Source organism: Amphiura filiformis, chromosome 17, assembly GCF_039555335.1.
Source record: "Amphiura filiformis chromosome 17, Afil_fr2py, whole genome shotgun sequence".
NCBI classification, from domain to species: Eukaryota; Metazoa; Echinodermata; class Ophiuroidea; order Amphilepidida; family Amphiuridae; genus Amphiura; species Amphiura filiformis.
The window spans coordinates 4,084,012-4,096,036 of NC_092644.1; positions in this window are offsets into that span (position 1 = coordinate 4,084,012).

Sequence of the window (12,025 nt, forward strand, 5' to 3'; positions counted from 1 at the left end):
AAAAATGTTAAGGTTCTTTGTAGAACTTTTAAGGTTCTTTATAGAACGTTATCGTTACTTAGGGTACTGTATATGCATACGAGACAAAAAATGTTAAAGTTTTTTTTTTCAATGAGTGAATGGACATTTATCCATTTATAGAAGTTCATTAATGCATGATAGCATAAAATACACAAAAACTGCTGCGTCAGACGCAAAATTTAGCATGAAAAAGGCAGCTATTTTCGAATTAACCTTGCTGCTCCAATTTGACAAATGTTGCACAGATACAAAAGAACCAGTCATATGGAGAGAAGACGCACCACCAGACCGCAATGAATTAAGGAAACAAAATAACAGGTTTCCCTAAAAAATTAAAGTTTACTTATGAAACAGGGCTTTCTCCGCAGCATTGATGTACATGGTTCATGATCTGCTGATCAGCAATTGTCAGTGGCGTAGCGTCATATAGGGGCACGTGCCCCCAAACGATCTTGAAATTTAGAAAATCCCATAGGAAAATTGCCGAAAAATGGCTTGTGCCCCCCCAATCATGATCGGGGCCCCCCCCCCCCCAATATGATGACCCACGCTACGCCACTAGCAATTGTATCATAGACATGATTATCCCAGCAAACACAAAACGTTTTCGACATCATTCGCAAAAGGTTAAAAAGGTTGTCAGAAAACGTTTAAATGTCGGGTTATGTAAAGGGTATATTAAGAGTATATTTTTTGATAATCTCCTGCTCAGCAAACAACAATGTTTTACAGAAAACGTTTAAATGTCGGGTTATATAAAGGGTATAAAAACGTTTTAATAACATTCAAAAAACGTTCTTGAAAACTTGATACAAAACATTCTAAACAGAATGTTATTTTGGGGTTGAAAAAATATTTTGCGAAAAATGTTTGCCCAAAATATTTGCAATAACGTTTTAAAAATGTTTTCATGACCTTTATATAACCCGACATTTAAATGTTATTAAAAGGTTTTGAAAAAACATTTTAAGAACATTTCTGCGTTTGCTGGGTTCAAATATTTTAACATAATGTTATTTAAATATTGACAAAATATTTGGCAAAAATGTTTGCAAAAATAATTTAAAATAACATTTTTTGAAAACGTTAAAAAATATTGTTGTAGTGTGTTTTCATACAAAACGTTTTAAAACGTTATCATGACCTTTATATAACCCGACATGTTAATGTTATTAAAACGTTTTTACCTAAACCAAAAGCCAAAATATAACTTATTTAAAACGTTTTTAAAACGTTTTTGTGTTTGCTGGGATGTTTACGGTTGCTGATTTTATCATGTTTGTTACCTGTTGCATGAAGTATCTAGAAACACCGTGCACTTTTGCCCATAGTGGTGTGTTTTGTGTAACACACTATCGTAACAATTGACAATGTTGAAATTGAAAATATGACTTAGTAATTGCCCATGACAACACATTTGTCAAATCACGAAAGAACAATACTATGGCGTGATGATATGATATAATCATTTTGGTATAGATAGCTGTGGGAAACTTCATTTAATTCTTGAATTCAATGTTTTATCCGTGAATTTAATATTTAATATCTAAGGGACCGTTCACAAACACTTGTAAGGGGGGCCTGATGCAAAAAAAATTCATCGCGAAGATTTTTCGGCCCCCCCCCTCCTTTACAGACCTCAAAAATTTCAGGCTCCCCCTTTTGACATGAAAATTATGGGTCAACCCATAATTATAAACTCTATTTTCCCAGGAAAATTTGTGGTCATTTTTTTCAGGCCCCCCCCCCCCTTAGGAGGGTCAAAAAATTTCAGGGCCCCCTTTTTGCATCATGCCCCCTAACAAGTGTTTGTGAGCGGTCCCTTATTATGCAGCCACAGTCCCAGACACACTATTTACATGCGCATATGCACAAGGTCACAATATAATCCAGTCAAATAGTCTACAAAATTTTATAAATAATACAAAATGACCAAAACGTAACCTAGAAGCCAAATCTCCATTAACGTTTGATTTACATATTTGTTAGTAGTAGCTAGTAGCATGGACATGCTAACATAAAAAGTCATAGGCCTATATTGAAGACACTAAATCAGACAAAGATCTCAAAGTGAAGACCTGAGCGCAAGAAGACCCGTAAGTCCACTTGGCCTCTCGACATGTATATATACACTCAAGTTGCGTATAGTTTCGTATAGTTTGGTAATGTTTTATGCATGTTTAGGGGCCAAAACAAATCTCTCACAACATTTCATGATGTTTTCACCCTGGAACATGTATTAAACATTATAAAACCCTAAGAAACTATACGTAGCTTAAGTGTATACATGTTGAGGGGCCAAGTGGACTTACGGTCTTCTTGCGCACAGGTCTTCAAGTACAGATATTTAACTACATGTATTTGATTCAACTTTGTCAATACTGTTTTTTGTTTGTTTTTGTTTGTTTGTTTGTTTTTTTGCCAAATTTTCATTTCAAAAATCATTTCAAATTTTCATTTCAAAAACACCCAATGACAATTTTAACGACTTATTACTTTTAAGCAATTATTTATACTTTTATTTGTACACTTTCGCTGGGGTCACTGAATGGGCGCGCCTTTCAGCAGCAGTTGAATTGAATGAAGCATATAATTATTCCAATATCTATGTTACATTCGATTAATTTGTTTGATTGCCAAATCAAAACAATACTACTAACCAGTGAGTATCTTTGGAATTGACAATAAAAAAAAATCAACTTTAATTCTACAATCCCACAACTGCATCTATTTCATCCATGTTAAAAATTTTGTTTAAAAAAAAATCATTATGATTATTTTAGAAATCAAGAAAAACTGTTTCTTCGTCAACTTAATTTAATAAGTTTGCTAAACCCAACCAATTAAGGGTATACGAGATATTGTTGGTCGAAGCAACCTAAAAATCGATTTTCATTATCTAGATCACTATATAATTGAAAAATAACACCTTGTTTTTTTTCAAAAGTTCATTCTACAAATTGTATACTTTGCAAACTTGCTTAATTTATTGTTGTTAATGAGTTATGTACGTTTTACAAAAGTGTTGTTGTTTCAGCCCTTTTACAACGTAACTCAAGAACCGCAGCACCTATAAAAGTATATCTGTGATATTTTCATTCTTCTACACGCTCGCTATGAATTGAGCAATACAGTTTTCGCCAAAGCTCACTACTATTCGTAAGATGCTGTGAACTACCAAATCACAACAGTTTAAAATAATTAATTAATTACCTTAAGTCGCGCCAATTAACCTTGTTGTGCATCGAATGTTGCATGTTGTTTCTATTCTAAACATGATGTAAACGATTCAGCCTTTAATTGTCGACCTTTGTACAGGGCATTTGAAGGTAATTGTTTGTCATAACTTTTAAGTTTTTACTATTGCTGAGAAGAAAGTGGGTCATTTACCTAATATTGCTATACAGGCCTACAGGGGAAACAGAATTGGTTCTTTCAAGTTATATCATGCATAAAATGTACAGTGGTCTGTGGTTTGGTAGTGAATTCGTGGTATTGAAAGTGGGCAAAACGAATCTTTTGTAATATTTTAAACTTTTAGTTCGCATGGCTATTTTAGGTCACTTAAAAGTCTTGAAAAACAGGAAGGAAAAAGAAAACATACACAATACATCCGATATTATTCGAAAACACTTTTAATATGCCATGTGTAGTAAATGATAGCGAATTGAGTGATTTGTTTATATAGACCTTTTATAAGTAGTGAAACAATCTAAGAAAAAGTCGATAGAATACGATTATTATGCTCCAGGCCTATGTTCTTCAGTTTGAATATAAACTTCACGAAAATTCATGTACACAAGGGTAACGCTATGTAAATTGGAAGTTATTTTCAAAACAAAAACAAATCAACAACAACAACAAACAACAACAACAACAACAAAAAGCCAAACTATGAATATCTACTTTTCATCCAATAACTTCTATCGATTGTTTGGTCACTGCCCGGGGTCACTGCCGTTGTACATTTTATATCTTACCGGTAATCATTTTAAGGAGAGTGGGCGGTGAGCAGGAGCCATACAGTGGCGTAGCTGCCGAGGGCGGTCGCTGGACCAGATGGATCTTGCCCCCCCCCCCTGACAGAGTAGGGCAGCTACGCCACTGGAACCACATCTTTACATTTCGCAGTCTACTTCTTAATATTCATACATTGATCTTAAAGTCCCATTCAGTGATCCTCCGGCAAAAGTGTAAAAAAATTAAAGGATGAGTCATTAGAATTGTCATTAGGTATTTCTGAAATGAAATATTGGGCAAAAAACAAGGAAACAACATTATTGACAAAGTTGAAGCCCCATTGAAATACATGTAGCTAATTTCTCCAAGTAGAGAAATATTAATACAGATTCATGTAAAATGTCTTAGGCCTATTTTGTCTTTAATGATAATGATGCACAGCTTTCGGGTTAACCATCAGCAGGCTACGCTAGCTCATCTATGACTCTATTATAACAAATAACAATTATAACACATGTGCCAAAATCTAAATTTTGATGATTTTTACGATTCTCTGGATGAGCAAATCACTGAATGGACCTTTTAATGAGTAAAGGATGCTAATAATCGAATTTGGTCATGATATGTCACGATCCAATCTGACGCGTCTTAAAGTAGGCCACGTTTTGAATACCGCATGCTGAATTTACCGATATCGTATCATGCATGAAACTAATAAACGGTAATGGCAGAGCACAGTTGAAAGAGTAGGCTAGATATCAGTCATTTATGCAACAACGAACTTGAACCTAATGACTCTTTTTATGATAGGTCTATACTTTAATAATATTTCAATTAAAGTTTGCAATAGTTTTGGAACGTAGGTGGAAGATAATAATGCCTTAATGGTACATGTCAATACAAATGGATTTATTCACCAATCTCAAAGAATCAGAGAAAGATCTGTCAATTATTTAAGGCACGTCTTTACAATACATGATACAGTTGTAACTAGGACACTTAATACAAGTTAATATGAATTATAGGATAGACCATTTTCATCAATACACTGGTAAAATCAATGAATTTTGAAGAAAATACCCTATTATCCAATTCATTTTGTTGTGCTTACTATTGATAAACTATCTGTTATCAGCAGTAGATACGAGGTATTGATAAACTACCTGATATCAGCAGTAGATATGAGGTATTGATAAACTACCTGATATCAGAGGTAGGTATGAGGCATTGATAAACTACCTGATATCAGAGGTAGGTATGAGGCGTTGATAAACTACCTGATAACAGCAGTAGAAACGAGGCATTGATAAACTACCTGATATCGGCGGTAGATACGAGGCATTGATAAACTACCTGATATCAGAGGTAGGTATGAGGCATTGATAAACTACCTGATATCAGAGGTAGGTATGAGGCGTTGATACACTACCTGATAACAGCAGTAAAAACGAGGCATTGATAAACTACCTGATATCGGCAGTAGATATGAGGCATTGATAAACTACCTGATATCGGCAGTAGATATGAGGCATTGATAAACTACCTGATATCAGAGGTAGGTATGAGGCATTGATAAACTACCTGATATCAGCAGTAGAAACGAGGCTTTAATAAACTACCTGATATCAGCAGTAGATATGAGGCATTGATAAACTACCTGATATCAGAGGTAGGTATGAGGCATTGATAAACTACCTTGATATCAGAGGTAGGTATGAGGCATTGATAAACTACCTGATATCGGCAGTAGATACGAGGTATTGATAAACTACCTGATATCAGCGGTAGATACGAGGCATTGATAAACTACCTGATATCAGAGGTAGGTATGAGGCATTGATAAACTACCTGATATCAGAGGTAGGTATGAGGCATTGATAAACTACCTGATATCAGAGGTAGATACGAGGCATTGATAAACTACCTGATATCAGAGGTAGGTATGAGGCATTGATAAACTACCTGATATCGGCAGTAGATATGAGGTATTGATAAACTACCTGATATCAGAGGTAGATATACGAGGCATTGATAAACTACCTGATATCAGAGGTAGGTATGAGGCATTGATAAACTATATATCGGCAGTAGATATGAGGTATTGATAAACTACCTGATATCAGAGGTAGATACGAGGCATTGATAAACTACCTGATATCAGAGGTAGGTATGAGGCATTGATAAACTACCTGACATCGGCAGTAGATATGAGGTATTGATAAACTACCTGATATCAGAGGTAGATACGAGGCATTGATAAACTACCTGATATCAGAGGTAGATACGAGGCATTGATAAACTACCTGATATCAGAGGTAGGTATGAGGTATTGATAAACTACCTGATATCAGAGGTAGATACGAGGCATTGATAAACTACCTGATATCAGAAGTAGATACGAGGTATTGATAAACTACCTGATATCAGAGGTAGATACGAGGCATTGATAAACTACCTGATATCAGAGGTAGATACGAGGCATTGATAAACTACCTGATATCAGAGGTAGGTATGAGGTATTGATAAACTACCTGATATCAGAGGTAGATACGAGGCATTGATAAACTACCTGATATCAGAAGTAGATACGAGGTATTGATAAACTACCTGATATCAGAGGTAGGTATGAGGCATTGATAAACTACCTGATAACAGCAGTAAAAACGAGGCATTGATAAACTACCTGATATCAGCAGTAGATATGAGTTATTGATAAACTACCTGATATCAGAAGTAGACAAGAGGCATTGATAAACCACCTGATATCAGAGGTAGATACGAGGCATTGATAAACTACCTGATATCGGCAGTAGATACGAGGTAACTGCCTGATATCAGAGGTAGATACAAGGTATTTATTGATAAACTACCTGATATCAGCAGTAGATACAAGGTATTGATAAACTACCTGATATCAGAGGTAGGTATGAGGCATTGATAAACTATACCTGATATCAGCAGTAGATACGAGGTATTGATATAAACTACCTGATATCAGAGGTAGATACGAGGCATTGATAACCTACCTGATATCGGCAGTAGATATGAGGCATTGATAAACTACCTAATATCAGAGGTAGGTATGAGGCATTGATAAACTACCTGATATCGGCAGTAGATATGAGGCATTGATAAACTACCTGATATCAGAGGTAGGTATGAGGCATTGATAAACTACCTGATATCAGCAGTAGATACGAGGTATTAATAAACTACCTGATATCGGCAGTAGATATAATGAGGTATTGATAAACTACCTGATATCGGCAGTAGATATGAGGCATTGATAAACTACCTGATATCAGAGGTAGGTATGAGGCATTGATAAACTACCTGATATCAGCAGTAGATACGAGGTATTAATAAACTACCTGATATCGGCAGTAGATACGAAGTATTGATAAACTACCTGATATCAGCAGTAGATACGAGGCATTGATAAACTACCTGATATCAGCAGTAGATACGAAGTATTGATAAACTACCTGATATCAGCAGTAGATACAAGGTATTGATAAACTACCTGATATCAGAGGTTGATACGATGCATTGATATCGGCAGTAGATATGAGGCATTGATAAACTACCTTGATATCAGAGGTAGATACGAGGCATTGATAAACTACCTGATATCGGCAGTAGATATGAGGTATTGATAAACTACCTGATATCAGAGGTAGGTATGAGGCATTGATAAACTACCTTGATATCAGAGGTAGGTATGAGGCATTGATAAACTACCTGATATCGGCAGTAGATATGAGGTATTGATAAACTACCTGATATCAGCACTAGATCCGAGGTATTGATAATGGGCTGCAATACACCAACCCTTGGGGTTAGGGTATAAACCTTTTTCCGATGACGTCACCTAATCGATATTGGGGTCTCAGATGTAAACAAACAACACGCGTCTCGGTGTTTAAATGGACCCCAACGGAAATAAGCTATGAACCATGGGATAATTTTGTCCATTCACCTTTTCGGTAAATCCCATAACCCTTTGCGAGTAGGCCTAGGGGAGAGCGGGGAGTGTTCGCCCTATTTTTTTCTGACCAGCCTAGCGATGTCAATTTTAAGGTTAGGGATGACCTGATTAGCCCATGTGAAAGCCCTATGTCTTAGCTATATACGGCCACAATCCCAGAACTATATGCCTTACAATAGCAACAGGATAGAGCAAACAAAAAGTTTTGCAAAGTGGCGAACTTGCCCCATATTGGGGCAGGTTCGCCCATATGGTGGGGTAAGTTCACCCTAATCACAAAAAAGGTTTAAACATTGCATAACAATAACATATTCAATGCAAATATTTAGCAAGAGTATACAGGGCATTCATTCTCTTCTGGGGAGTCACTAAATTTGTTGCAGGGGTCGGGTCAGGGTAAAATGTAGGGGTCCAAAGTGAGCTTAAACGTATCATGTTTACAACTTCGGGGGGAAATGGATTAGGACATAAACGGTGGTATGAGTAATACAGATATCACATAACTTTAAAAAAACATGTTTTTCAGTAGTTTTACCTTGTTTAATGGTTTAATTATCAATATTTTACATAATACGTTGATGGGGCAGGTCCGCCCTCCAGTTTGGGGTAAGTCCGCCCGGGGAAGAAATAGGGCGAACATGCCCCATCCTCAAAAGGGCGAACTAGCCCCTTGTGCACATTTTGGTATTTTCTTCAGGGTATGCAAAACACAAATCGAATAAGGAGTTTATAACTGCATTAAATCTTTGACAAATCCCATATGTTCCCAATACAGACTTCCATTAAAACCATCTGTATTTATGTATCAATGATAATACAACATTATGAATGCAAGAAAAAATTACGTTTTGGTGTAATTTTTTTGTTTTGGCTGCAGTTCGATGAACACGGCCCTATATGTCGCGTAGCTAATATGAGAAGTTTATAATGACCTATGTCACCTAATTTTGCCATCACCAAATTCCCTGATAGCCGTAGTGCTGAGAAACAAGGGGTGGGCGAACCTGCCCCTAGGGCGAACACTCCCCGCTCTCCCCTACACCTGAGAACTCGTCAGTTTACGAATTACGTCACGCCGTTCTGCGTCGATGCGCACATCGTTTATCGAACATCGTTACTGCGCATTGCAAGTCGGCGTGACGTAAAAATGACGAATTCTCAGGTGTACTCGCAAAGGGTTATGGGATTTACCGAAAAGGTGAATTGGTGGGCGCGAACAAATCAGATCAGATTAAAATTGTTAGAGAAATTGGCAGTTATAGCACAACGGCATAGTTATCACGGCACTGCCAAATTGTGATATAGACTACATTGTACCAGTATCACCGTCACTGACAATTAGGCCTACTAGATTTTCCTGCAACACATAATGATTATATATTAGGCTATATGCAGTTTTGGAATGATCGTTTTTGCCTGTTTATGAACTTTTTCGATTTTTTGCGCAAGCTAGGCCTATATCTTGTGTAATAATAACAGTAGATTTGATACCCCCCCAAAAAAAAAAAAAACCCCAACAAAAACAACAACAACATGGTACGTCATCGTCTGCAGCATCAACAATGCATCAACAATGCACGGTTCAACAATTCTCGTTCTTGATCTTTGCAAAAAGACATGAAATAATTAATCATGCATCATGTTACAATCATTGGTGAGTAAATTATAATGCGGAGATTTGAAATGTGAAATTTTGTGCTATAATGTCTCGGAAATTGACATTTGAAGCCGATGGTGAAGTACGACATGCTTGATTAACTATAGTTGGAAAGTTCAAAGATACAGATTTGATAAATTATCATGTTCATAGATAACCATTTTTCATTGTATTTGTTTAGTCATGCAATTCATTACTGAATGCAATAGTTTTAAGTTATGCGGTTGTTGACGGGGTTCACACAGAATTTACCTAGGTTAATGTTCGCAATTTAGAATATTTAGGCTATACAGTAACAAAGTACCAGTTTTCTGGGTTTTAAATGCCTATTCAGTGATTTGCTCATTTGGAAAATTGTAAAAATCATCAATAAATTCGTTTTTTTAGTAGCATAAATATACCAATTAGCATAACCTGCTATAAATATAGCCGAAAGCGGCGTATTATAGACATAATCGGACTTTACATGAAACTGTTTTAATGTTTTTGCGTACAGTGTAGTGCCTGGGTGTATAGGCCCCCGAGGATTCAATTTATCATGATAAAAATATACTTAAAGAAATCAAAGACGTTTGAAGTAAAATGAATGACTGACGTAATTTTAAACAATGAAAAAAAAAGTGATCCATCAAAAATCATACCAATTACAAATTGTAGCCAAAGCCTACTACCCAAACGGTTCAAAAACGTATACGCGATGTTTTTTTTCAAACGTGTGCGGTGTGCCCCCTAAAAAACACACCGAGTAATTGCTTTCTTCTTCTTTTTGTGCTACTAAGAAAGAAAGAAAAAGACAAAGAAAATAGACAAAAAAACTTATTTGAATGGGGCTTCAACTTTGTCAATACTGCTGTTTTTCTTGTTTTTGCCAAACTGTTCATTTCAAAATTACCTAGGCCTGATGATGACATTGAATGTTAATGGCTTGTCCTTCACTTTTAAGCAATTTATACACAATTTTATTTTTTTAGTATCTTTGTTGTTATCACTGAATGGGCCTTAATTGACGTATTATTTGCTCATCGTGTAAAAATTTAAAACGATTTTAAATCTATGTCCTTTTTGGTTAGAGGAATCGAAATTCCATTATTATTTAATTGAAGTCTAATGGAGTTTTCTCTTAGCTTCTATAGGCTTCATAATAGAGTTTATCTTTGTCGCATTGACAATGTTCATGTGATAAAGATGTTAATAATGATTACCGCTGTGCGACAGGTTAAATGGTTAAATGGATAGCAAATACAATTTTTAACAATTACAACACGTTACAATGTCATGTAATTAGTTGGTTTTACCTTATTTCTGAAAAGATTTTAATCTTAAAATTTTAATACTAAAAAGTATTGTAGGCTAAGAGTTGTGTTTTAATATTACATTTCTTCCTTGGGGACAGATTACAAGCCTTCAAATACTCATTCATTTTTGTTCTGGTATAATCGGGTTGCTTCCTTTTCTGTAACCAAAAATAATTAAAGTGTGTGTCCACCTGGACCGACTAATAACAACAAAAGACAAACTACTGTGATGGTTGGAAGTGGCCTTGTGCTTTTCTTTTCATTAATTATGTTCTACTCTTGGTCTTATTAGCTTAGGGATGAAATCAAAACTCAACTACCGGCGGTTGACCGCCGGTTCCGCCCAGTTCCGTCTGCTCAGTACCACAGAACAAAAGCAACCGGACGGAACCGGCGGTCAACCGCTGGTCGAGTTTTGATTTCGCCCCCTTAGTCCTTCATTATTATTTCAAGTAAACTGGATATGACGACATTTTAAGTTGTCTATGATATAGGCTAATCTGGGCCTGGATTATGCACTTTTCAGTTTCTCACGCGTTTGAATATGGGAATTGTATTATAGGCCCCATGTCACAGGGAAAATTGTCCAAAGTGGTCAAACATTGTCAAAATAGACTAATAGTAGGCAGGGGCGTAAATCCATTTTTGAAAGTGGGGGGGACACAATGAAAATTATCAGTCATTGATACTTCGGTGCGACAGCGCCACACGTCGCGCCCCCGCGACGCAGGGTGGTGTCTGAGGGGGGATGTGCCCCCCTCAGAAGTAAGAAACTTTTGCAAAATGAAGACAAATTGAAGCCATTTGGTGGACCATTTTGGCACTGTTATTGTGTAAACTTTTAGCTTGAAACAGCTGAAAAATTGTGAAATGACGGCCTAACTTGTGGACAAGTCTTCACTAAAACAGAAGCGAAAGCGACCACTTGTTTATGTATACGCAGGGGGGTGTCTGAGGGGGATGTTCCCCCTGAGAAGTAAGAACCTTTTGCAAGATGAAGACCTAATTGAAGCCATTTGGCGGACCATTTTGGCACTATTATTGTGTAAACTTTTAGCTTGAAACAGCTGAAAAATTGTGAAATGACGGCTTAATAAGCCATTC